At 31.4% G+C, this 25,795-nt stretch overlaps 2 long non-coding RNA genes across 2 annotated transcripts in view; one reads left to right on the top strand and one right to left on the bottom strand.

The window, feature by feature from the left end:
• The window catches only part of LOC147907325 (uncharacterized), a 42,987-nt gene that overhangs the window by 4,201 nt on the left and 12,991 nt on the right, over positions 1–25,795 (top strand). The window lies entirely within an intron of this gene.
• LOC147907326 (uncharacterized) lies at positions 3,881–6,599 on the bottom strand. The gene is made up of 3 exons (XR_015547476.1): positions 6,206–6,599; positions 5,545–5,757; positions 3,881–5,129 (listed from the first exon to the last, which is right to left on the bottom strand). It is a non-coding gene; the product is annotated as an uncharacterized LOC147907326 (long non-coding RNA).

Here is a 25,795-nt window from a genome sequence, read left to right as displayed (position 1 = left end):
ATACCACCCATGGAATAAAATTTGCGAGAATTTTATTCATTTGATGTTAACTGGATTATAGACCGAATTTTTAAATTTTGAATAGGATTTTATATATTGCATGATTTGGTAATGGTTGAAACGTCTGTACTTTGTTGATTAACAATAAGATTATAATTTATAACGATTAGTATTGCAATTTTGTAACACTACAATCCAGCTCGATTCAAGCCCTATATTATCTTTTCTATAAAATTTTTGCATCAATATTCTAATCTTAATTTTTGATCACTTTTTGGAGTATCAGCCCACTGTGCATTATTTGGTATGAGGATCTTTAACGAGAGTATTAAAGATATTCTGCGGTTTCACATGAAAGAGAACGAACGAGGAGAGAGAAAAAGAGATAAGACTCCCCATAGGACTTTGTAAAGTAAATTTCGACAAAAGAGGACTTTTAGCTCCGATGACCTTGCTATATGTTGTCATGACCCTGAGTGACTTCCAATAAATTTTAGTTGGTTATTGTTCTTCGTTTAAAAGTTATTGACAAGGAAAGTTTTTTATATATAAAAAATAATATCTCATTTCTGCTATATGTTATATATACTAACAATTAAATCTCGAGATAGAAAGATAGATGGATCTCGCTTCACATGGAAAGTCAAAGACCCGTGTAAAACGGTACACATATAGACTTCGTTTCGCCCTAAAAAGCAGTAAACTTTTTCATTAATAACTTTTAAGGACGATCACCAACTAAAACCTATTGAAGGTCACTGAGATTCATGACTTTGACAATATATGTTAAGATTATCAGAGCGGATATTAATCATAAAATCTTTCTGTTTCTTTCTCTTTTGTTCTTCTTGTTATAAAGCATCTCGTCGTTATTATTTTGCTAAGAAACGAGCCTCGCTAGAAAACACTGGTAGTTTATCGCGTTATCGTCTAATCATCACCGATGCATCATAATCAACGGGATACTGTGTATTCGCTTGTATGTGTACAAACGCATACATTTATGCACAATCGATACTGCAATATCTCTTAATTTTTTTATTTAAACGAATATTCCATCAAATGCGATATGGCAAAATTGATACTACGAATTGCTATACATCATACAGTTCGTACGAGATATTCCACTTGAGCTGTATTCGGAAATACACACCGAGTGCCTCCAAGTATCATTTTATCCTTGTATTCATCGAATGTTAAACAAGGAATAAATTGATATCTGGAGGCACTCGGGTATGTATTGAACGCTGCTTTGAAAATACGTAAGATATTCTGGATGATCTGCGCCTGCACATTTAAAAATGAGAAAAATGATTTTTATCAAAAGTCCCAAAATTTTGATAGGTATAAGTCAAATACATTCTATTGAATGGTAATATTTTCAATTTTCGGATTATGTCAAGAGATGTAGATTGCAAAAACGTTTTTTTCACTAAAACTCATTTCAAAAGTCTTTCATCGGTTATAATTAATAATATTTTTCGAAAAAATGCTTAGTATATACAAAAAGTTTTATTTTATTTATTTAATGTAGAACCCGAATCTGTGTATAATAAAAAATATCAGGTTCCATTCAAAAAACTTGATTTTCAATCTGAATAATCTATTTTTATTCGGATATTCGGAAGTTATAAACATCACCATTCGATAGAGTGTAGATACCCAATTTATCATCAAAATGTTCGTAATTTTTAATAAAAATCACTTCGTTTTTAAATGAGCACGGACATGGTTTGAGACACCCTATATGAAATACGATAAATAATTTAATTAAATTTGACATTCAACGCGCGAATATTTGTATTTCTTTCAGTGGTATGCTAGAACAATATTACATCAAGATAGTATAACGTTCGTTGTTTTAAAGATCACTTTACACAATCAATAATATTATCAATATTACAAATATTGACAATATTACTGATGTATGTGGCTGATGTATAATATTGATTAATTGACGTACTGACAGTGATCTGGATTTTGATTCTCGAGCATTCCTACCGTTTTATTAGGATCCACGTCACAGTATGTCAGTGTAATAGATATACGGAATTTATTATTATTATTAAAGTGAAATATATTGTCAACGTTAATCATGTAAGGTTGTAAAAATACTAAAAATATTGATGCATACTGTCAGTATTATTGATCAATAGAGGAAAGTCGTCGATATTGACATATAGATCTTCTAAAGTGAACCTCCTTCTCAGAAACTAACTATTATACTTTATTAATACTAATAAAAACATGACCTGTATAGTTAATTAAAAAATTGTAAACGCATAATTCATATATGCTTGTTTTCTATACGAAATCAATTAAAAACGAATTCTATGAATGCGAAAATAAAATTCTTGCGATTTTTTTTGCAAATTGTGTAATTTAAATAATAGTAACTATATTATTAATAATATTACGTCGTTTTAAATGCTTGTAGTTTTCTAAATCAGTTTTATTTATATTATTTCTTTCTTAATTTTTCATAATACGATTTTAAATATAAAATCGGAGTGCAACGGCATATAAATCGGCACATCTGTCTTGTAAAACAAATCATGAACTAACTTAATAACGAACTAACTAATGAATTAACTAAATAACTTTGTAATGTTGCTTTATATAGTATCAAATAACTCTATCGGAGTTGAAAGCAATGGTACATATACGGGAAAGCCTTTGAAAAACTATCACTGCATATTTGCATCTTGCAGCAAAAGTTTTATATCAAAGTGAAAAGATTCTGGAAAATTTTATAAATATATCATTCGCTTGTAAGTATTTTATACAGATAATTTCTGTAAAAGAAAAAAAATAGGAATATATGGCATTACTGCCCACTGTGTCACTTTTGGAGCTCATTTTGTCAGACGCTCATATTTGCTTATCTTACGAAAAAATTAATTATTGCCAAATTAACAAATAGTATTATAAAAACTGCTTATATTGTCTGAAGACACTTTTTAGTTTGTATTTAAAGTTTTATTTTTACCTTTTGTTTAAGAAATATTGTTTAAAAACAAAGTGGTATATCGCATAACCGAGATTTTAGTGTGTATTAGTAAAAGTCGATGGAAACGAGTGTTATCATTACATTTGGACGCAACTAATACCAGCGTAATTAAAAGAAACGCGAACCAGCAGCGTCTCGACACATTGTTCTTTATATTTTCATTTAGATTTCTTCATCCCTTCATTTCATTTTATTTAGGTTTCCGTTTCGTGCACGCAGAGGTATATTGCGTTTCGCGAGGTTTTCCCTCGCAATATTATCGCGTCCTGGTTTGCGTAATTACGCGTTGCTACGATGATTGGACAAGACACGAACCTCGTCCCGACATGTCGCAAATTCTTTTTTTTAGGGCGATAACATATGGCATATTATTTTATATCGGATACGTATATGAAAGGGGAACGTAATGGCGTGTTGTTGTCGCTGGTAAAGATTATGGGCGCCATAGGTACACGCCCAATGCGAACGACGCCCACAATATCGAGGGCTAGTCTCGCTGTCACACATGACTGAACGAATAAAAACGTGATATTAAATTAACAATGTGGTTGGAGGGCTCGACAGTTTCTGGAGTTCAATTTTAATTCTTACAATTATAGTATAGTTTCCCTCAATCTCATTGCTTTAATTTATATTCAACACAAATTGAATCACCTCCTAGAGTGGAAAAATGGAAAAATTAATCAATAAAAGATTCATTGTTTAGTCATTAAATTACGTTATTTTACAATCAAAATGAAGAGAGACATTTGATCAAAGCTGCAATTTTTGTTATATATATGTTTTTCGGCAAATTGCATTCGGCGATTGCTTGCCGATCTTGAAACGGAATTCTAAATTAAAGCTAGAATAGTAATATCATAATTAAGATTGATAATCAATTCAATAATAGTTTAAAAAGAAAAATCGGCTAGTCTTTTAGCCTTCTTCAGCAAAAATGTTTATATAATACCATCTACTGAAATTTTTGCTGAAGAAAATAGATTTTGCTAAAAGATAGATTAGCCGAAACACGTGCAAGTAATGATATAATATAGAATTACTTTAAAGAAACAAAACTGCGTACCGTCTACAGCGCCAATTGCCTGTTTATTCGATTTTATTTTTTAAATTGTTATCTTGAGAATTTATATAGTTCGTAATTTATTTACCGTAATTTAATAATGATAATGCTAATGTATAAATACTCCAAACTTTTACAAAGAATTCAATAAATCGTTTAAGATAATTAACTCGGTAAAGTGTTTTTCTCTTTCCTCTTGAGAATCCTTGTTTCTAGATTTCGACAATGTGCTTTTTTCTAAAGCAATTTGTTCGAATGGATCGAACGCATCCGCGGAACGTCGTCGCCGCATGCGAGTAATACAAGCTCCAAGCTTGTGACTCATCGCTGCTGTTAGCGTGCCACATAGAGGCGTATACATTTAGGGCCTCAAAGCCTCGTAATTGCATAGGTACACGACGTTTTCTGCCTACCCTTTGTTCGGTGTCCTTCGTTCAGCCAGTCATCTTCGTTATCTTTCTTTCTCTCCTTGCTGTGTCTCTTTTTCTTTCTCTTTCTTTCTCTCTTTATTTCCTGACAAACTCGCTGCTGCACGCGGCGCGCAGGAAAGGCTTCTAACGTACACGCGTTACGTACATACATCCCGTACGTGGGGATGGATGAGGAAATGACGCCGACAATTTGTGGCGCGACGTCCGCGAATTCGTGGAATTTTGCGATCAGTAAGCGGTTTACTCGTTTGCAGTTGAGTTATAAAAAAAGCGTTTGTTCGTTCGTTCGTTTTGTACAAATTTACGTCAATATTTACAATTTATTAATGTAATATTTTCTGATGTATTTATCTCTCATGTAAAAGAATATTTAATGTTTAATTGTTCTTAATTAAATTGTATTTTGCTTATAAAAATTGCCAATAGCGTGATGAAAAATAGTTGTAATTAGAATGATTTTAGGCGAGAATATATAGTATTAATTTTATTATTCCTCACTAGAAATTGACCAATGAAATTATAAATATTTCAGTAAATTCGTTCACTTTTGTAATTTTCATCTCGTTCCAAGATACACAATTGATCCTCTGATCGACACCAATACATTAATCCTCGATTAAGTTCACTGTAATGAAATTAATAGTCAAATTAAACTTGTATTACTTAATAATTTTTTAATGTGTCACATGATCGTAAACGTGATTCAAAAGTGATTTAAACAGAGATACATCTTTAATTATCACTTTGTTTTCCTGCTTAGAAAAAAAAAAGAAACTGTATCGCAGCTGCGTCATAAAGAAATATTAATTTCTTATCATTGATAATATAAGCTCGCGGAGTAAAGACTTGTGGTTACAAACCAGGCGAACATTAAGGAAATAGACTGACCACTCCGAAAGTGGATTGAAATGTATTTTTAAGTAACCGCGAGATTTTGCACAGAAAAAGAAGAACAAGAATACATGGCGACACGGTCGGAAAGATAAATATAACCGCTGTCGCTGGCCCGGTTTTAGCATGTATTCCCAGGAGAAAATTACCTGGTGTCCGTGACTGACGATGAGCCTAAGGGCAGAGCCTCAGCAGCTATTTGCTGGCTGACCTGTAAGGGTTTAAGGCCCAGTCGCACACTCCGGCTCCCGCGAAGTCGCATCCGTTGTGATACACCTGCCTCGGTTTATTCGCACGCAACTTTATTCTTCGTGTCAACAATTTCCCCCCTTTTTTTTTACAGAAAATTCTCTCCTTTTTTGCTAAACATATATATATATATATATATATATAATATATATATATATATATTATATATATATATGAGGAGGGATGGGCTGATAAATCAACTTCCGTCTATATTAAAAAAAAATTATATTATTGTCGCGCGAAAATAAATTAACTTTAAAAGTTTTGAAGCTACTCGAGTCATCGCGCATATAAAGTTTCATGCACGATAAATCCTTTCTTTTCGTTTGTAGCACTGAGGAAGGCTTTATAAGCCGAAATGTTTGTTAATTATATTAATTCAAGTTAATTTAATTAAAGCTCGAAATAAGCCACGACATTGTGTTAATCTTTAAATCCTTTCTATTTGTCATACTGGAACTGCCCACTTGAGCTAATTCAAGTCAATACGCTACAATCCATGCAAGTGGGAAACACCCGTTAGGTGAGGGGATTCCCTGAAACTTATCCGAAATTTCATACCGCAACTGTAGGGCTTAAGACTCGTCCGTGCGCAGTTGCACTTAAAGAGCACTGCGGTTATATTCTCTTCTCTCTCTCTTTCTCTCTCTCTCTCTCTCGTTCTTTTTCTCCTTCTCTCGAGTCGCACTTCGCTGCCGATCCACCATCAGTATTTCACGATCGTGCGCAACCAGCAGCGAGCGATCGACGTACGCGTTACTCTCTCTTTATCTCTCTTTACACCGACCCTCTCGCGCGGCGTGAGTTTCTCGACTTTTCGGAGGTGGCGCCTCCACTTCGCGCTCGCGGCGCGCAACGTCTTTCTTCCCGCGGGGCCTCACTCGCGCTGTCTCGTTTTCTCAACCGCGTTCCGTTCTCTATATCTCGTTCCGTTTCGCTCTCTCTCTTCTCTCTCTCTCCCTCTCTCTCTCCCCCTGCGCTCGTGCGACGCGACGCGCCGAATCACACAAACGGAAGAAGCGCGACAGCGCGTCGTGCGTGACCCAACCCAACTTGACAGTTGACCCGTGTCATTCGCGTTCGCGCGTGTGCCGGTATAAATTTTCTTGGGTTTCATCGTTTTCCTTGCAAGGACGGTTTTCACGCGACAGATCTCCGCTCCGGTGTGCTTTGAGGTTATCGACTATTATCGAGTGAACAGCGGTTACTCCGGGAGAAGGAAGATGTGGGCCGGTCAGGACGACACGCAGCGATTTAAGACCAGGTGCGTTTCTCTTCCACTCGAATTTTTACGCGTGTACTCGCGAGAGCGTTAGCACATGCTTTTCCGCTCGATTTTTTTTTTTTTTTTTACAATTGTTGCCGACATAAATCTAGCCTTGTGTCTTTTCTCGTACATTGGTCGGACGACTTCGAGTGCGATATCGAGATAGTTATCGAGTGCGTTGTTCGTTGTCCGTTTCACTTTTCAGCAACAAAAATTTCTGAATAAAAATTTATATTTTAACACTGAACAAGATTCTCTGTAAATTAAAATCCTTAGTAGTATTTTATGAAAAATTTAGAGTTTATTTATGAAAAAAATTTCTTTTGTAATAATGTTTTGAAATAATTTTTTGCTGATGTTTGGTAAATTTGATTTTATTATTTTTTAATTGTATTCTTTTATAGCATAGCATCGAGCAACTCGCGTTTAACAAAGAGTACGTGAAACATGCACATGCAAGTTCCGTTTCGATCATGTTTCCTTTTCTGTTTCTCTCTATCTTTCTCTACCTTACATTGACTACATTGTCTATCAACTGTAGTTGCATGACAATCGGATTGCAATTTTAATAATACAGTGTTCGATATATATCTTTCCAGGAAAACTAATTATTTAATTTTTGCAATTGTCACGATTGCACATACCGCATGAATCATGCATCAAAGTTTAAGAGCATCTATAGTAACGAACAAAAAAATTCGCGATTAAAATTTTTCATTATATTTCGTTTTTTTTAGCAAAGATATCATCTTTCGATGTTATTCAAAAATGTACAAACTATGCATACTAAGATTTAATTGTGAAAAACATAAAGTGAATGAAATTATTATAAGAACTTGTTTTTTCCGAAAGTCTTATATTTAACTAATTTTTATTTTTATTATGTCTATACAAAAACTTAAATCAATTATAGAGAAGCAATTACAACATAAAAATACATTATAAATACTTACAATATTAGTTTCAGATTATCATGAACTTTGATCACAGTGCTATATCTGTGTAGTGTATTATCAATTTATTTGTCTATCACAGAATAAAAAAAATACTAAAACAACTTCAAAAATATAAACATATTGAGTATGTTCAACTTTATTGCGAAAATTGCTTTAAAATATTCCAGCTATAATATGATAAAACTGGTTGAGGCTAATACGCCTCAACAGGAAATATGCCTTAGCATAAATATAAAAAAAAATAATTCTTTTGAATAATTTGTCTGTACACTGCACCTCGTAGATGTTAGTATGTGTTCTACAAATTCACAGATAAATCACGTGTTACAAGTTTTGTATCGGAGAAAAAAAAGACATTTTTGACATAGGAAGTTGAACTTATTGCGGCAAGTTTTTTTAAATATAATGTAATGTATAAAAATATTTTTTGCAAGATCCAGTATCCAACTATCCGGCTTGATAGCCGGATATGATTAGTATCTAGCGATATATATTGTATACCCGGCCGAAATTTTATATTGAAAATTTGTATCATTGTTGTAAAATTCTATTCTTTTCAGCTGAACTTCTTGCACTTTTTGCATTTTATTATATCTCTTCTTTTTTTCACGTTGGAGAGATAAAGAAAATTATTATCGCTATTTTTCTTGTTTTCCTTTTTTCTTTTTTCTAGATAAATAGAATGAAGAAATTGTTCAAATATCCAGAAAATATCCAATATCCGACCGGATAAGTTTACCGGATATCTGATATCACTTTCTTTTCGAATATCCATTATCCGGTATCCGGCAATTTCACAATTTAACATATTCCTAGTTAATACTATAAAATATAACAACTTACAAGATACAACCACTCTTTGCTATTAGTTTGTAATGGTTTAATACCTATTGCAATGAGGCATATTATTTATCTTGAAAATTTAAGAACATTCCACTTCTATAAGAGAAATTTATCCCGATAAATAAATATTAAATAAATAAAGAAATAAATGTTATAAATGTACATAGTAAATATTTTATTTCTTTATTACATAGAAAGAACGGTTTTACTAAAGTATTAAAAAATTTAATTAGAGTAATACAAATTTCAATATAATTTTGTTAATTGACAATAAATGACAAGAAGAGGCTACAAGCCAGATTTTTATGTATTTCAGATTCTTAAAACATACATTTCGACCTTATTATTAGATCATCCTCAGTATAGAAATTAAACGCAAATCCGACAAAATTAATGAAATGGTTAAATACATATATACAATTTATAGTTACGCAAAAAGTTGGTAATATTTCTTTAAATCTATCTTCCGCAACAATGCTTTTTGTTCTGGTAATATTATCGATTATATTCTTCCATTATAACAGTCCATATAACAGCCCACTCACAATAAGTCCATAATGATAAAAATATTGAACAAGATGAGTCATTAAATAAAAATGTATCAGCACACATTCTCAGCTGCGATTGGTAAACCAGGATGTAATCAGTGATTGAAACAATGAGTCAATTTAATTCGTAAGAAGCAAATGCGATCAGAGATAAAAAAATTGGAACCAGTTTAGTTAAATTGCTTGTATTGTATGCATACAGGGGAAGGAGGGAGGGAGAGAGAGAGAGAGAGAGATCAAATATTTATTTTAGCTTGTCGAAATTATGGGAAATAATTATAAGAAATCTGTTAACAAACTTCTATTGGATTATAAAATAATCAGACCTCATATAACTTATCTAAGTTTTACGATTTTTTTCTAATTTTTTGCTAAATCCAAAATTGAAAATGAATGGACAGATTTAAAAATAGAATTTCTGAACAGTAAAGAAATGAGACGTTTTCAAATATTTACATAAGTAAAAAGATTTTTTAAAAGTATCATTAAGTATCTACACTTGTACCCAATATGATCTAATATATAGATATACTTTTCTCTTTTTTATAAAAAAATATTAGAGAAATAGAAAATAAAGTGATCCATAATGTTACTTTTATAATATAACATATTGAATGATATGTTTATTGATATTAGAATACACGAAGAATTATTTTTCAAACAATTGATTTATCTACTTATTCACTTGTCTACTTATCTACTTACTTCTACTTAGTAGATGAGTTAGAATCCATTGTCTAGGATTTGTCTAGGACAATGGACTCTAACAAAAATACTAAAAAAAACGTTACAATCGAGGTATACATCTCAGAATATATCTAGGTTGGTCATATTGATTCTATTTTACAAAGAATTTCTTCTTTTTGGTTATAAACAATACTTTGATGAAAATATAAACTATATACAGCGTTAGAAAATATAATATAATCTTCGAAAAATACGGAAAAATCCATATTTTCTACTGTAAATCAAAATAAATAATTTAAATTTGAATATTTCTTATGATGATGGTTTGTTGGTTTACTAAATCTTAATCTAAGGTCAAAATTTTCAAATTTTAAAATCCAAAAAGACAGGATCGTGTAGATCAAAAACGAGAAAATTGTTTATTTTAAGTTAAGACGAAATTCACAGATTCTACTTTAATAAGTAATTTAAGACTCTGACTTTGAGTCTTGAATTATATAGTGCTTAAGATATTTCATTAGCCAATTAAAAAATCGTATTAGCTTAAGATATTAGATGGTCTTGAAATTATGAACGGATTATGCATACCGTTCCTTAGTTTCTGAATATTTTTATCGCTGCATCTGAATCTGAAGTTATTAAAATTTGTTCTTTATTAAATAATTGGTTTTTATAAATAATGAAATACTAAATATTTTACTAAAAGCTTTTATTTTAAAAAACTTTTATTTTAATTATTATATTGGTCCATTATATTAAATCGGCTATTAAATTTTAAAATTCTAACTTCTGATTTATAATCAATCACTCAAAAAATTCTCGGGTTTAAAGTATCAAAAAAATCGCGTCTCGCATAAAAATTCGTGATACAGAGGGGTTAATATAATATTTGTAATATTAATACAAATCAACATATGTATTATTAATATTTCGCAAACCTTTCATGACAATATTTAAAATGGAAATTGCAATTAATGTCAACTCAGATTACATGCATGCTAATAGATGTAAAAATGTTTTCTAGATATTGTCTAGATGTTGTCTGAGAAAGATGTTAAAAAATCCGTAATTAAGTATTTTTAAATAAAATATATTTTAATCCAAGAGATCATTAATTAAATATTCCGTAATTAAAAGATTGTTAATGAAGTTGCTTAACAAAGAGAGGCCTGTAAGGTTCGGATTGTCAATTGTCGCATTTAATAGCGGAAGTGGAGGGGACACTCGAGATTCTCTCGCGAGACAAATCCCCTGACCGATTAAGGGCGTCAAGGCGAACGGGAATCGAGTACCAATCCAGTTTCTATTTCTGCGAGACGCCTGAGAATGAGAAAGGCAGTTGATCGTGCCGTTGTGCGAAAGTATGCAGCCGTACAAAGGTTAATACCGGCGCAATAAGAGTAACATGAAATATTCGCCGTGTTTCTACTATCTCGTACTAGTCGCCATGCGTAAAAGTATCATATATCACGAATTTCAGTTGTAGAAATTATGACATTTTCCACACCTGTTTGCTCAACGAAGCATGAGACTAATCTGGAAATCGTGATAAACTGGATGCGGAAGATCAGTGTCTATATCAGTGTCTATATCGCGAATTGTGAGTCACAATTTATGGAATACGAATGAGTCAATTGCAGAGATAACTGATTATGAAAAATAGATGCATCTTCGTCGTAAAAGAAATCGATAATATGTCTAATAATGATGGAAAACATAAGCAAATGTGGAAATGACTAATATTGCAATGATTGTAACATTTCATTTTTTAAATAAGATACTTGTACGTGGTCTTCTGACAATTATTTAAATAATTTTAAAAAAGGAGGGAGGGGGAGAGAGAGAGAGAGAGACATTGTCATAAAGTCGGAAATGATAGAGATTGCGATTCTATTAACTTACCTTTTATTTTTTTTAACTCTAAGAGCTGGTTGTTTCATCTTCGAATAAACTACGTGATAATTTAATTACTGGATAAATAAAAAAGTAAAAGAGTAAAAGCATAAGAGAATAAGAGAGAGTAAGGTAGTGGCTATGTCATACATTCAGGCTGCGGTCTATACAATAGATGTCCTTGTTTGTAGATTAAACAAAGCATCCATCGTATAGATCGCGGACTAAACGCACGATGTAAATGTAACCATTGAGCTAAAGTTTAACGAAAGATGGAACAACCTAGCCTAAGAATTGGAAAAAGATAAAAGAGTAAATTAAACCAAGACTAAATTTAATCTATACTAGTGGAAATAGATGCTACTCGTTTTCAATATTGAGTGATGTCACGCTATTGTAGTTAATAATAAATAAACAAGCTTAAAGTAAATTAGATAAAGAACTTGTGAGTTATATTGATATACGGATTTTGAACTTTGATATCACGAATACTCGTCGATTATTCTTGTGTGGAAAAAAAGGAACGGTACTGATTAAAGTCCACGCGGCCAACGACTCCGACATGCATGTCTCATTGACTTCGTTGTTGTTTCCTCCATGTCTTAAGCATGACGTCTAATTGCTGACAATTTCGAAATGAGAATCGCTTGAATTGCCTCGAGTACATTATCACGGACAATGGGCCGCGTGGGCGTTTAGCGTGGATCTCCGCCAGGTATAGACAGCATTCGACTGTCTTATCAAACTTGCCGGAAATGTCAGGCGATATGAATAATCCTTGTTGTAATATTCGAGACGATTCGAGTTAAGATTTTATTTAAGGCTTTTTTTTATACTTTTTAAGAATATCCAATTATTAATTTTTAATCAATAATAACAAACTATTCGTTTTCTGTTTTGCAATAATACATAATAAATGAGATATAGAATTAACTTAAGAATTAACTTAAAGATATAGAAATAACCATAATATCGTATAAACAATATTAAGAATCTTTATTTTAGACCGCATATGTGAGAAACACAATCAATATTAGAAATTTAAAATCCCTATTATGGTCGAAGCTGGATCTTCATTGTTTTAAATAATTCAATCTTGAATTACTAATATACACTATATGTGTACTTGCTTGTAGTCTTTTTAAACTGCGCGCCGAATTGTTTTTCCGGACTTATAAACGCAATTAAAATTACTCTAGTAATTGCGAAATAAATTGACAAGCAATTTTAATAACTTGATGCTACCATCAAGCATCATATAAAGATGTTAATATGTTGAAACTGTTAATAAATTTATTGCGAAGAATATTACCTCGGCCGGGACTTAAACCCGATCTCTTGTATTCCATAAATCTCTTGTAACCATAATATAAAAATATAAAGTACATGATAATTGTGACAGAATTATAGAACAATCCAAAGGAACAATTAATCAAATGTTTATCTCAAAAGTCATGTTATTTTTTTATAATTTGGGGGCAAATTCTTGATTAGCTGAAGAAGCCATCATGTTGAACTGTTGTGCATCTTCGAGAATGATATACCTTACCTTATCTATTCTTACATCGTGAGATTAACTACATATTGTGTTAGAATTTTTGTTTTATGATAGAAGTGTTATCGAAGTTTATTACACACGAATTCGTTTGGAAATGTTGATGTGAGATACGAATTGGATGTTGCAGTATATAGAATTTAAGCTTTTATTCTCTAATGGCGAGAGCACAGGGTCTTGTATAATCTATAAGAAAATTGATCAATCAAAATCTTTCATTTCCTTCCTTTTCATGAAATAAAATGATTGGTTTTTTTTATGCTTTATGCATTATGCTTTGTGCGTTATATGCAAGGTTTCAGCTTTAATGATAATGATGATACATATCGTTATACAGATATTGTTATACAGATAATATATAAAGCGATGTGTGGCTATGGGGTTTGAGCAATCGATTCATGATCTGTGATTCTGAATTCAACTCTATTCGCGTTCTACACACATGTTTTTCCGTATTTAAGAAATGCATTTCAAATATTCACAGATTAAAGCACTTCTGTTGTCGTTTTCTGAACGGATATGTACTCTTAATTAATGGAGCTATCATTAAAATCATTTATTTTCTTCTCATAAAGTTCTAAGAATTTTTTCAGAATTTTTTATCAACTTTTTAGTACTGCATTTTCTCATTTTTACCACAACATGAGAAAATAAAGTATTAAAAAATTTTGAAAAAATTCTAAAAAAATTCTCAGAATTTTATAAGAAGAAAATGATTTTTGTCTCTTGCAGTTTTTCTGTAAAGTTGATAGTATTGGAGTAAAAAATTCAAGACCAATATTTGGCAATTTTTAGTAATTAATATCTTGTTAACTATTGCGAAAATTGCAAAATGATAGAGGACTTTTCGATTCAGTTTAGTCCTCTCTACCTGCCCATGAAATATTTGGCGATTATTTCCAGACATCCTATAACGAAGATATTCTGAATTAGATAGACTACGTATAGCATAGTCCGCCTTTCGATTGTGCATGCAATTAGCGAGAGACACGATCTTGTCTCTTGATGCTTTCATTCAGCCTGATGCGACACGATGCGTGGATACGCATTGTATGAATATCCTCGCTCGCACTAAACGCGGGCGTAGCGCATCGTCATCAGTATCCTGTTGCAGTGGGAACGGTCGCTTTTGCTTGTACAACTCGTTTGACCGATCCTCTCGTATATATTCTGCAATGGTACTCTCATTCGACCGGTTTTAGAAGTTCTTCGTCGGAGCAATATGTACTGCTCCATCATTTTTTTTTTTTTTTTCATATGCACGTTCTCCTCGCCCATGAAAAGAAAATAATTCGGTGTAACAAGTTTTATTTCAGGTATTTACCATTTCCAATAAACTAAACGGAAACTGAACGAGATATACTCGTATTTGTCAGCAAAATTTATATTTGTCGCTGCTTTGTAAGTTCTGCGAATTTTCTATTCTTTTCTGTTACAAATTTTATAAAATAGCGTTCTAATGAAATAGACTCGCATAAGGAGTTTATTATTCGGCGTTTATTATTTATGATAACATTCAGTATGCTTTGATAATTTTCTGTTGGCAACAAACGCCATTATTGATAAATTTTTATTCGACGACTGCGTGCACTGACATTCTGTAATACGAGCAAGAAATGCGAAATGCGTTCGTGATATTCGCAAGAAATGAGTACGTGCTGCTGACAGTTTAATATCTCACCGCTTTCGATAAGAGAGAAGGAAAGAGATAGAAAAATAACTTATTAAAACCTTTTTGTAGTCATTACATAAATGAGTCTAGTAGTATTGCATGCCATATGTATCTAATGAGGTTGTTAAATTATTTAGAGATATCCGGCGACGAGTGCGTATATTCACAAGTGTAACGTATTCTCATTTAGATGTCTTCATTTTATAATAATGTTGTTTAACACACGCACGATGTTTATGTTTTAATTAGATCAGGCTTATGATGTCTTGTATTTGTGTGTAACCGACATTTAACGTCGAGAGCGTTAAAAAAAGGGATAGTCGTGATGATTCTACAAGGTTAGATTAAGAAAATAATAGCAGTCATGGGAAAAAGGAAAGTCGAAATGATGGATGACATCTTGTTATTAGTCATTAAGCGAGGCAGAAGTTGTGGAGAGTGCATTTGGCTCTAGAATTAAAATCGCGCGGTACTTTCCTTTCTATCTGCTGGTATGCGGTGACCTTATCTAATTAAATTTATTTTTTGATATTTTAGCAAAATTAATTATGCAAAACATTCCGAATGTTTTTTTTTTAAACAAAAGCTTTTAGCAGTAAAACTGTTCTTTTCGTATAAATGATAAAAACTGATAAAAATTCCGATAAAAATTTTAATATCTTAGACAGCCATATTGATGTAAGATTATAAGGTATTTCGCTCCTGAGATGCGCAATGTTGACTCATCAAGAGTTGCTGCAAATACAAAGAAAAATCAATATGGCTCCTCCTACAATCTGCAACAGATTAAGTAATTATATTATATGTTGTCACGATGCCATTGTGTCGCGTCAATATATTTGAGGCTAAATTATGATAGGTTCCTAATTCGACCCCACCATCATCATGCGCAACAAACACCTTACATTTTTACAAGCTAGTTCAAGATCAAGCTAGTTAACGCCTTCTACGCTTAAGGCGCGTTTTACAGAACGCATTGCTCGCAGCGAGTCCATTAATCTTGAGCAGAGGCAGAAGGGATGTTTATCTCTCATTGTTGATAGTCGTGCATGTGCAACATGTGCGCGGTCGTTTGCGAAAGCGCATCGTGGTGTGCACACGCGAAGAAAATCATTTGCCTGAGGAAATTTACGGTTGATCGTGCGATTATGTGCTAACGTTCACGTTCCGGGGGAACCCCGCGAAACGGGATGTTATTGCACATCCCGCGAACGGAACTTGCACGCAGTCCTTGTTACACTTCCCCGCCGAATTCAAAATGCATGCCTCTTGTCTCATCGTTTGCCAATAGGACTTGCCATATGGAACTTGAACATGTCTTTTTCGAGTTGATTTAGTTTTGATCATTATCGTTATTTTCTTTATGTATGTCACGTTTTCCCCAGAATGCTCCTGGAATGAGAGTAGTAAATGATATATTCTCTTGCAATGCAGTAATAAAAGATAAATTTATTTTTAATCTAGGAATACACGCGATGAACTTTTATTGCTATAAAAGTTACAGATTATCATAAATTATAGATATAAGTATGATTGTACGGTTTGAAGATTACTTTAAAATTGTAAAGAAAACAAAATTTTAATCTGTTTGTTTAACAAGAATCTTCTATTGCTGATTTGTATATTATATAATAGATCAATAGATACAATTGAAATATATATGTTTATGATATTCGCACCAATTACTGCGGGCTCTTAATTGCCCGTTTTTATTCTATTTTTTTATTTGTTTTAATATTTTAAGAACCAATTTGAATTAGTCTTTTGTTTAAATATCTTCTACACACGCACACTGAAAAAAATGGTTGAAAATAAACAATCCAGAAGATTTTGATTATCTAAATCAATCATAATTCCGGTTATCTTAAATTTAGTAAATCAAAATTTAGAGAGGAGCCTTTGAGAACCAATAGGTTGTAAGTGTGTAATTATAAATTTTTTTATTATAAGAGATACATAAACGTTTCGATCCTAGTTTGGAGTTCAATATACAATAAATTAATATATAAATAAACTTAATAATCATATAAAGTAATTATAAATATTATCACAATATACCGCAGTAAGAATCATTAAAAGTAACGGTATACGAGAGTTAATATAATCGAATGTTCTCTTATCCACATCTTGTTATGGTTGTTCATTAAATTCTAATAAAATATATATATATATAATTTTAGTATAAATAGTATAACGATATCAACCTCAATGTTCATTTTACTGGAATTTAATAAACAACCAAATTTGTGTTGGAGATGTAGATGGACATGAAAATATTCGACCATATTAACTCTCGTACACCGTTATTTTTAATGATTCTTACTGCAATATTCGTGACGGTATGATTAATTTATGTGATTATTAAATTTATTTATATATTTATTCATACTGAAGAGGATCCAAACTAGGATCGAAACGTTTATGTGTCTTCTATAATAAAAAATTTATAATTACACACTTACTATCTATCGACTCTCAAAGGCTTCTCTCTAAATTTTGATTTATTCATTAGAGTTTATTTAATTTATTTGTAAAATTTAGTAGTTTAATCAGAAAATTCATTTTTTTTCAATACACATAAACACATACTTAAAGTTTTTTTCAATTTTTGCAGTAGTGCAGATTTTTGCGAGCACTGATCTATAAATATGTATTCTGTTCAATGGAAAATCCATTACATTATCTACATTAAATATTGTAGTAGCGTTCTGTTCTATTTATCCTGATTATCTCTTATAAAATGTTAAAGATATGGCTTCTTTATTGAATCCTTTAACTCGTGCCATAGAAGTATTTTCAAGTAAACGTAGGCCTAGATGCCTCTTCATAAAAGAATAAAATCATTTTTTCCCTATCATTTTTGTAATATGGTTAAACTTGTGTGAAATACAATTTTGCTCCGCAATTTAGAAAACGAATCTCACTTATATTCACTGCCAGTGAAAATCTATACCTTATGTACTATAGGATTTTTGCACTGACAGTGAATATCGGAACGCAACCAGTAAATGTATACATTAACTATATATATTGTGCTTATAACACGAGAGTATCCAATGCATTATCACAGTCAAAGTGTTAACAATAAATGTATACATTTACTGTTGTCTGCTGTATATATTTAATCCGGACATCTCGAATTAGGCATCAGGTTGACTAGCGCATCAGCCCAACTTGAAAGTTAGCTTCAGGGAATCAAAGATGGCGTCATTTAAAGTGGCGTCCGAATCCCTATCTGCCATCCAGCGTGAGGCTCACATATTATACCTAAAACGAACCTCACATGACATCATCCGTTTGCATTGGAATCCGTCTTTATTGCGGAACTCTAGTTGCGTCCTATCTCGGAAGTAATCTTCAATGATTGAGATCAGGTAGGGCAGTAAATCGTGGTAGTTCATGGCAGCAACTACTTTGTCCCAGGAAAGGGTTGAAAACATTAATAATGTTTGTCCAGCACCTCTCTCCCTTCATGGACTCTAAGAGAGCTCGCACCTGACGAATAACATCGACGATTGAGTAGCCCTCCCGGAATCTATAGCTCCAGTGATATCGGGATTCTTCCTGGATAAGTGCCGGACCTTGCTGTTGGCAATGATTGTTTTGCCAGCGTCACTCAGCAAACAAATAGCTGTATAGACGAATTTCCTGCCTGTCGGCTCTCCTTATGTAAGCATAGTGGAATTATAATTGATAAGATGAGTAGATTGAAAGTAGTAGGGGGATCTATCAATGAAACAAGTTTTGAGCTCATTTGCAGAAATTCACATAACTCGTTCACATTGCAAATGAGCTCAATTTCTGATTGATAGAGTTCTCAGATCACTAGACAATAAAGATATATCAAAGATAGCGCACAGATTCTCCATTTTGTGTATGTGGACCTACTTAACCATACCCAATAATACTATATAATAATACTAATGTACCAATAATACTAAGCGCTTATTGAACTACAGACAACTGAATCGAAATGGCGGTCGAGATAGCCAATAAGAAGGTTGTCAGTTTTAGCTCAGATGAAAGGAATGCACTACTTTGGTACATCTAGAGCTTTAGATCGAAGTTCTCTCTAGAAAGCTCTAGATATAGCAAAATAGCGCATAGGTTATTCAGTCATTGAAAATCTGAGGCGCGAAATATAAACGAAATAATTATCTTATATTATTCATCAATATATGAAATTTATGGCATATAATATGTTGCATGTGCGCGCACGCGTGTATGTGTGTGTGCATGCGTGTGCGTGCGCACGCGATTCACATATTTAATCTTAATATTTATATTATATTGACACGCGCACTTCCGGGACTTTTATATTTTAGACACCACTGTGATATCCCGAAGGAGCCTGTTGTTTATAATAACGTATCCCCCTCAGCATGCGAATTGGAAAGATGAAATATTGTGATGTGATGCACAAGCTGGGGGAAGCGCCTCTCAGCTCGCAATTTTAGCGGGAGGGGGGGATTATTGTCCCCCGATATATATATTTTAGCGCGCGGCCTAGTTGCTTTGCTTCCTCAAGGGGGAAATCTCTCTGGGGAAATTTTTTTAAAAATAAAAGTCATCTTGTTAACTATTAGGTAGAGGATTTTTCGATTCAGTTTAGTCCACTCTATCTGCCCATGAAATATTTGGCGATTATTTTGAGACATCCTATACATGAGCTGTATTCCAAATTTACTGCCAGCGCTGAAAATGCTACACTTTACATTACGTGCACTATAGACTTTCAGTATAAGCAGTCAATTTTGGAATAGCCATAATATATGTATACATTTCTTGCAGTTAATAAAACGTAGTTAATCGTACATAAACTGTATGTGATGATAGAAGAGGGAGGAGGAGGGATATTAAAATAGCAACATCACGAAAGTTTAACTTTAATTATAAAATACAATATATTGATAGATAATATTGAATTATAAAATGTATTGAAAATGTAATTAATAAATATAATATTTCATATATAAACATACATTTAAAAAAAAACAAAATCAAACATAAAAATACACTAAGTGTTTATTTATTTTTATAGTTTTAATAATATAACTTGTTTATGGCATTTCTCTGCCAATCTTTTTATTGTCGCACTTTACTGAACCTTTTTTAAGTATTTTACTATTAAATCTTTGCACAATAAAATGAATACGCGAAAAAAGATGTTTTTAAGATTTTAAATCCAACTGATTGACATGACGGGAATTTATATTTCCGACAAAGTGGATGCAACGTTTTCAATACATTGGACATTGAAATTTTCCTGAAAGAATATTTTCTGAAAATTTTCCTGAAAGAAAATATCTTTTTCGCGCTCACGAATTAATAAGCCTGCAACATATAAGAAATTGTAAACCAATTTGCAATATTTTAATCCTGAATTCGTGTCTACAGAATAATTACTTAAATCAGTTAACCTTTCACTGCCGAAATAGGCTTTTTTCAGTAGATTTTCTTGAAACTTTGCTTATCTACATTTTTTGATTCACTGATTCCTAATGAATCCTCTGAAGTCAGATTTTGCAAATTCAATATGGATCAAATATGGCCATCACCTAAACTAGTGAAAACTAGTAAACTAGTGAAAATTTGGATATTTTGCAGTAGATTCATTTTTTTGGATTCTGTTACAGATATAAAATAAAATGATAAAGATAATATCAAAATTCAAAATAGCAGCTACAATATGGCTGCCTGATAAATACCGGCGAAAATATTTTGGTAAAGGGTTTATAATTCCCATGTGACCGCCACCTAGCGGCAGAATGTAAAAGCTAGAAGTTTAAAAATAAAAAGAAAACAAGTGGGAAATATACAACTCACTGACAGTGAAAGGGATAACAAAACTTGACGATATAACACGATTGCGCAGAAAGAAACAATATTGCAAAATGTTTTGTATCGCATATTTATGCTTATTACGTAAAACATTCTGTTTTGAGAAATAAAAGAATATTAATATTATGAAAACAAACAGATGGTACAATGTGAAAAAATTAAAAAAATGGAGCTTATATACTCAAAAATTGAAATCTTGATCGCTTTATCTCAGAATTCATTGTATAAAAAAAAAATGGTGATGGTTAAAAAACATCAGAATACATTAAGTAATTATTTAGCTATCTGAAAAACCAAAGTTTATAATTATTTTTACGAAATTGTGAAATTTACAAAGCTAACTCATATAAAAAAAAAGTGGGAAGTACACTTCCCCTTGGCAGTGTAAGAATTAAAATCCATATTTTTATTAACATTTTATGATTCCAGTATTGCTAATTTCCATGTTTCACATCGTAAGTGATGTTTTTTTATAATCTTTCGGACAATTCTTTCGCAAAATTTATATAAAGCCTGAGCTTCTACAAATAAAGTACATCTTCATTAGATAACATTATGTATGAACGAAATAAAATATTAGTATAAAATAACATTTTTGATGTTAATCATTGCATAAGAATTTGCAATAAAATAACAAAATAAATTTTAAATAAAATAACATTTTTAATGTTAACCATTGCATATTAAATTTTAAGAAAATCTTTAATTTTTTTGATTAAATTTAAAAAAATAAATGAGACAATATAAAGACTTTATATGGAAGAGACTTGTTCAACTTAAAGCTCTAAAACTTTAGTTTAATCACGTGTAGATTATTGAAAATAAAACTCTTAACTGGATTGTTGTGATCAATCGAAACGATGAAATGGGTTCCTCTTATTTAGTCAACTTTGAATACTTAAATTTTCGAAATACTTTCATTTTTTATTAAAATGATAAATTTAATCTTCATATAAAAAAAAACATTGTGATATAAAGATTAAATTTTGTTATTTTACTTTACTTTCAGTAAGTTACATACCAGAAAATTATAAGAAAATTATAAATTATTAACTAAACGCTACAATGATACAATTAAAAATATGAATAAAATTTTGAATGCAACCGCACGATTTACAATTATTAACTTATCATAAAGATAAAATATCTAATTTCCAAAACTCACTAGAACCAAATTTATTAAATTTAATATGAACGAATATAAATTAGTCACCTAAAGCGCTACTTAAAAGCAAAAGAAATATATTAACACAAGTATTAAATGCGTGACTTGAAGAGCAACATATACAGTAAAAGTCTTTATAAAAAAAGTCAGAACGAAACGGCGATCTTCCCGAGTGACGTCAAGACCACTCTCGTTATTAAAAGAAAAGCACGATGCTCCGTCCTCGACGAAATCGTATTGTATTGTATTTATATGTGATTACGTATTTATTCTCGTATTCCGGTGTTCATATCCAGCTTGACCGAACAATGGCAGCCAAAAGAGTGAAGAGTAGATAATAAGAAAGAAAAGTTTTCTTGTAACTAAATATAGAACGGAATTTCGTTATCTATTTAATTTATAGAAATTACCGAATTACAACTATAATCCGAAGCTCGTTGATGCTTTATTGACATTGATGATGAGTAGAGAACAAGAACTATTACTGCTGCGATCATATTTGAATGAACACGAGTCAAAAATAAATTAAGATATACCGATTCATTTTGAAAATTAATTCTTTTTATTTCTTTTTAAAATTATAAATAATATTTTAGAAACTGGATTCAAAGATTCCTATTCGGATAAATTGATTCTCTTCTTCCCAGAGGGCAGCACTTACCTGATAAAATACCGTCGATACCGACTTAAACTTTATAATATAATATACTTACGAAGTTATATTTAGAATGCAAAATGGATAATGTTAAAATCAAGAATTTCTTATAGGAACTCAAAAAAATTAATGTGAAACTTGTATCACGTATTGGAGATTGAGATTGACTTCAATCAAATTCAGATTAATTTAATCGATGATTAATTTATCAAGTAAGATATTTACAATATCTTAATGTGAAAAACTATCAATTTATTGTCATTAATTTTTTGACACACGAAAAGAAACATTAAATTAAGTTAAAACAATTAATTACATAATAAAATTTTGATTTAAGCAATTCGGTCGATTAATTGTTGATTAAGCGATATTAGTCTCAAGATTACGAATTGAAAATTAGATTTCAACCAAAAAGGACAAAGCAAATTAAAATTAAAATTATCTGATTAAAATCTGATTTAATCTAATTAGGTAGTAGCTGAAATCTAATCTAATTTTTCGCATTTTAATTATTAAAATATTTAAAGGTATTGTGCCTTAGAATTCATTAATATAACGAAGAAAAATCCAATTGAATAATAGATATATTATTAAATTAAAAAAGATAAATAGATATATTAATATTTAACAATTCTGGCATTGATGTAATAGAATTGAAAAATACGTTAACGAAACACAGAAATCGAGAGTATGATTTATAGGGAAAAAAATAAAATATTCTCTTATGATCAACATATAATGCCTACAGTTAATTTAATCTCGAGTAGTAAAATAATATAATGACGCATGGTGAAGATGCAGCTTTCGATTTACTATCATATGTTTCATACTATTTCATTAAGATATACACGTAGTTTTAGTTTAATATTTTATCCAGATAAAATCCATATTAAATACATATTTATCCAGATAAATTATGTAGATATTTTGATTTTGAATGGGCCCTGGTCAGGTCCATTCAAAATCCCCCCAAATTTTCGGTATTTTACTAAAGATCTTAAGCACTTGACACGACGATTCAATTTTTCTCGAGGAACGACCCGTCACGGCAATTTATTCTTCTCGCAGAAAGATGAGGACGTTGGCGAGGAAACATTCCAGCGAAGGTGCTCACGCGATCACGGTAGAGACTTAATGCAACTTGATTGCTCTTAAATACGGTACGTGCAAATACCGTGGAGTACTGTTTCTCTTACTGGTATGGCGTCAAATGTGTTTTTTTCCGTCTCTTTTTCCTTTGGCAGCACAAATTATTCCAACATTATGTTCAATTAAATTTTGATTGAGAAGGCAGTTATTATTATCATTATTCATTATTATTATATATCCTTCTATTCGTTGCAAACACTGTTAGTGAATCTGGGATGAGAATAGCTCTTCTCCGGTATATTTTATTAGGGAAAGGCGGAACCACTTTTAGCGCATGACAATGCGATTTAAGACGCTTTAATCGTAATGCTATACAATTACACGTTTATTCAATCGTAAATGATCAAAGCTTGATCGATCGAATTACATTCATTAAATGAAAAAAAATTGATTCTAATTGGTCGGTTTTGGGATTTTATACGATTTTAATCGCTTGACGCGATTTCTAATAGCCCATTGCGTTTAACGCGTTACCGTTAGCCACTAATTGTTTAATAAGATGTGGAATGGCATCTTAACGATCCCGCTAAACTTTCGTTTGTAATGTATAATTCATGTATAATTTTAATTGCATCCCTCTAATAAATGATGATCGATAAGAACTAAACAGTTTTCTAGATGTACTGCTCTAATTAAAATTGCATCTAAATAGTGTCCGTAATAATATTTTATGGTAACTATTACATTGATATAATGTCATTATTTATTACCTGTGCCGTTATTACCGTAATAATATTAATAGCGATACTATTATAGCAAATTATGGACGCACTATTGCATATTAAAGCTGTTATACATTGATTTAATCTGAGTGTAAAAGTGAAATGCGAATATTTCGAATTATAAAATATATATTTTAATACGAAAAAGTAGATATTGAAGATTTTGCATGATTTAACTCATTTCTATATTTAAGTATATTAGGGTATTTCATTTGTGCGTTTTTGTCGTACGACAAATTTTTCAAGCCTGTTATTATTAGCTATTAGCCTGTTAGCTATTAGCTATGGGATAGCTATGGGAATAAATTGCTAATAGCGAATTCGGTTGGATGTACTCAGTATAAAAATATATAGCATAGCATTTTTAATTGGCTGCAACAATCAATTTTTGGTTGTGTTAGCCTATCCGCAGTGTCAGTATAAGATTTCGATTGGCTAATGCAATAAAAAATTGGTTGCTGCAGCCAATTAAGAATGCTATGTCATATTTTACCATCTAATTTGCTGCAGTAGCTAATCTTTTCTTTCAGTACAGAACAGAGAGGTTCTCGGATCTCTGTATCAGTGCACACTGAGTCCAACCGAATTCGCTATTAGCAATTTATTAATTACATAATAATCCTTTAAGAATATGTGATAGTTTCCAAAGTAATTTGATGCACTAATTTTTATTTTAGAATTTTTCTAAATTTCACATCAAGCTTGGAGAAAAATTGAATAAAATGTTAAAAAAATACTGATAATTTTGGCTCTATATATATATATATTTATTTATTTATTTATTTATTTTAAATATATTACATTAGTCAACAAAAAAATACCGTCAAGGTTTTTTTCTCTTTGAAGTGTGATCGTACAAAGTCCCGAAGATTTTTTTGCGCACTAAACACGATGTTATTGCTTTGGTAAAATGGATGTAGCACGTCATTTTGAACAAATTGAGGTGAAATGGATACATCCATCATGGAAAAAAACTACTATTCCAAGAAATCTTTAAGATACCTGTGTATATTTAAAAGAAAAAATGATTTTTTGATGAACTCTGTACATGTATAATAATTATACAGAAAGTCTAAAATTCGAACAGCCATAACTTGATGAAAATAAATTGATTATGAATTAAAATTCATTTTAAAACTTTTGAATTGTACTTCGAGATGCTGTAGCTTTTATTTATTAAAAACAAAAGCTTTTCTTT

The sequence above is a fragment of the Acromyrmex echinatior genome, chromosome 14, assembly GCF_024713525.1.
Source record: "Acromyrmex echinatior isolate Ae372 chromosome 14, ASM2471352v2, whole genome shotgun sequence".
In the NCBI taxonomy this organism is placed as follows: Eukaryota; Metazoa; Arthropoda; class Insecta; order Hymenoptera; family Formicidae; genus Acromyrmex; species Acromyrmex echinatior.
This window is presented reverse-complemented; position numbering and strand designations above follow the sequence as displayed.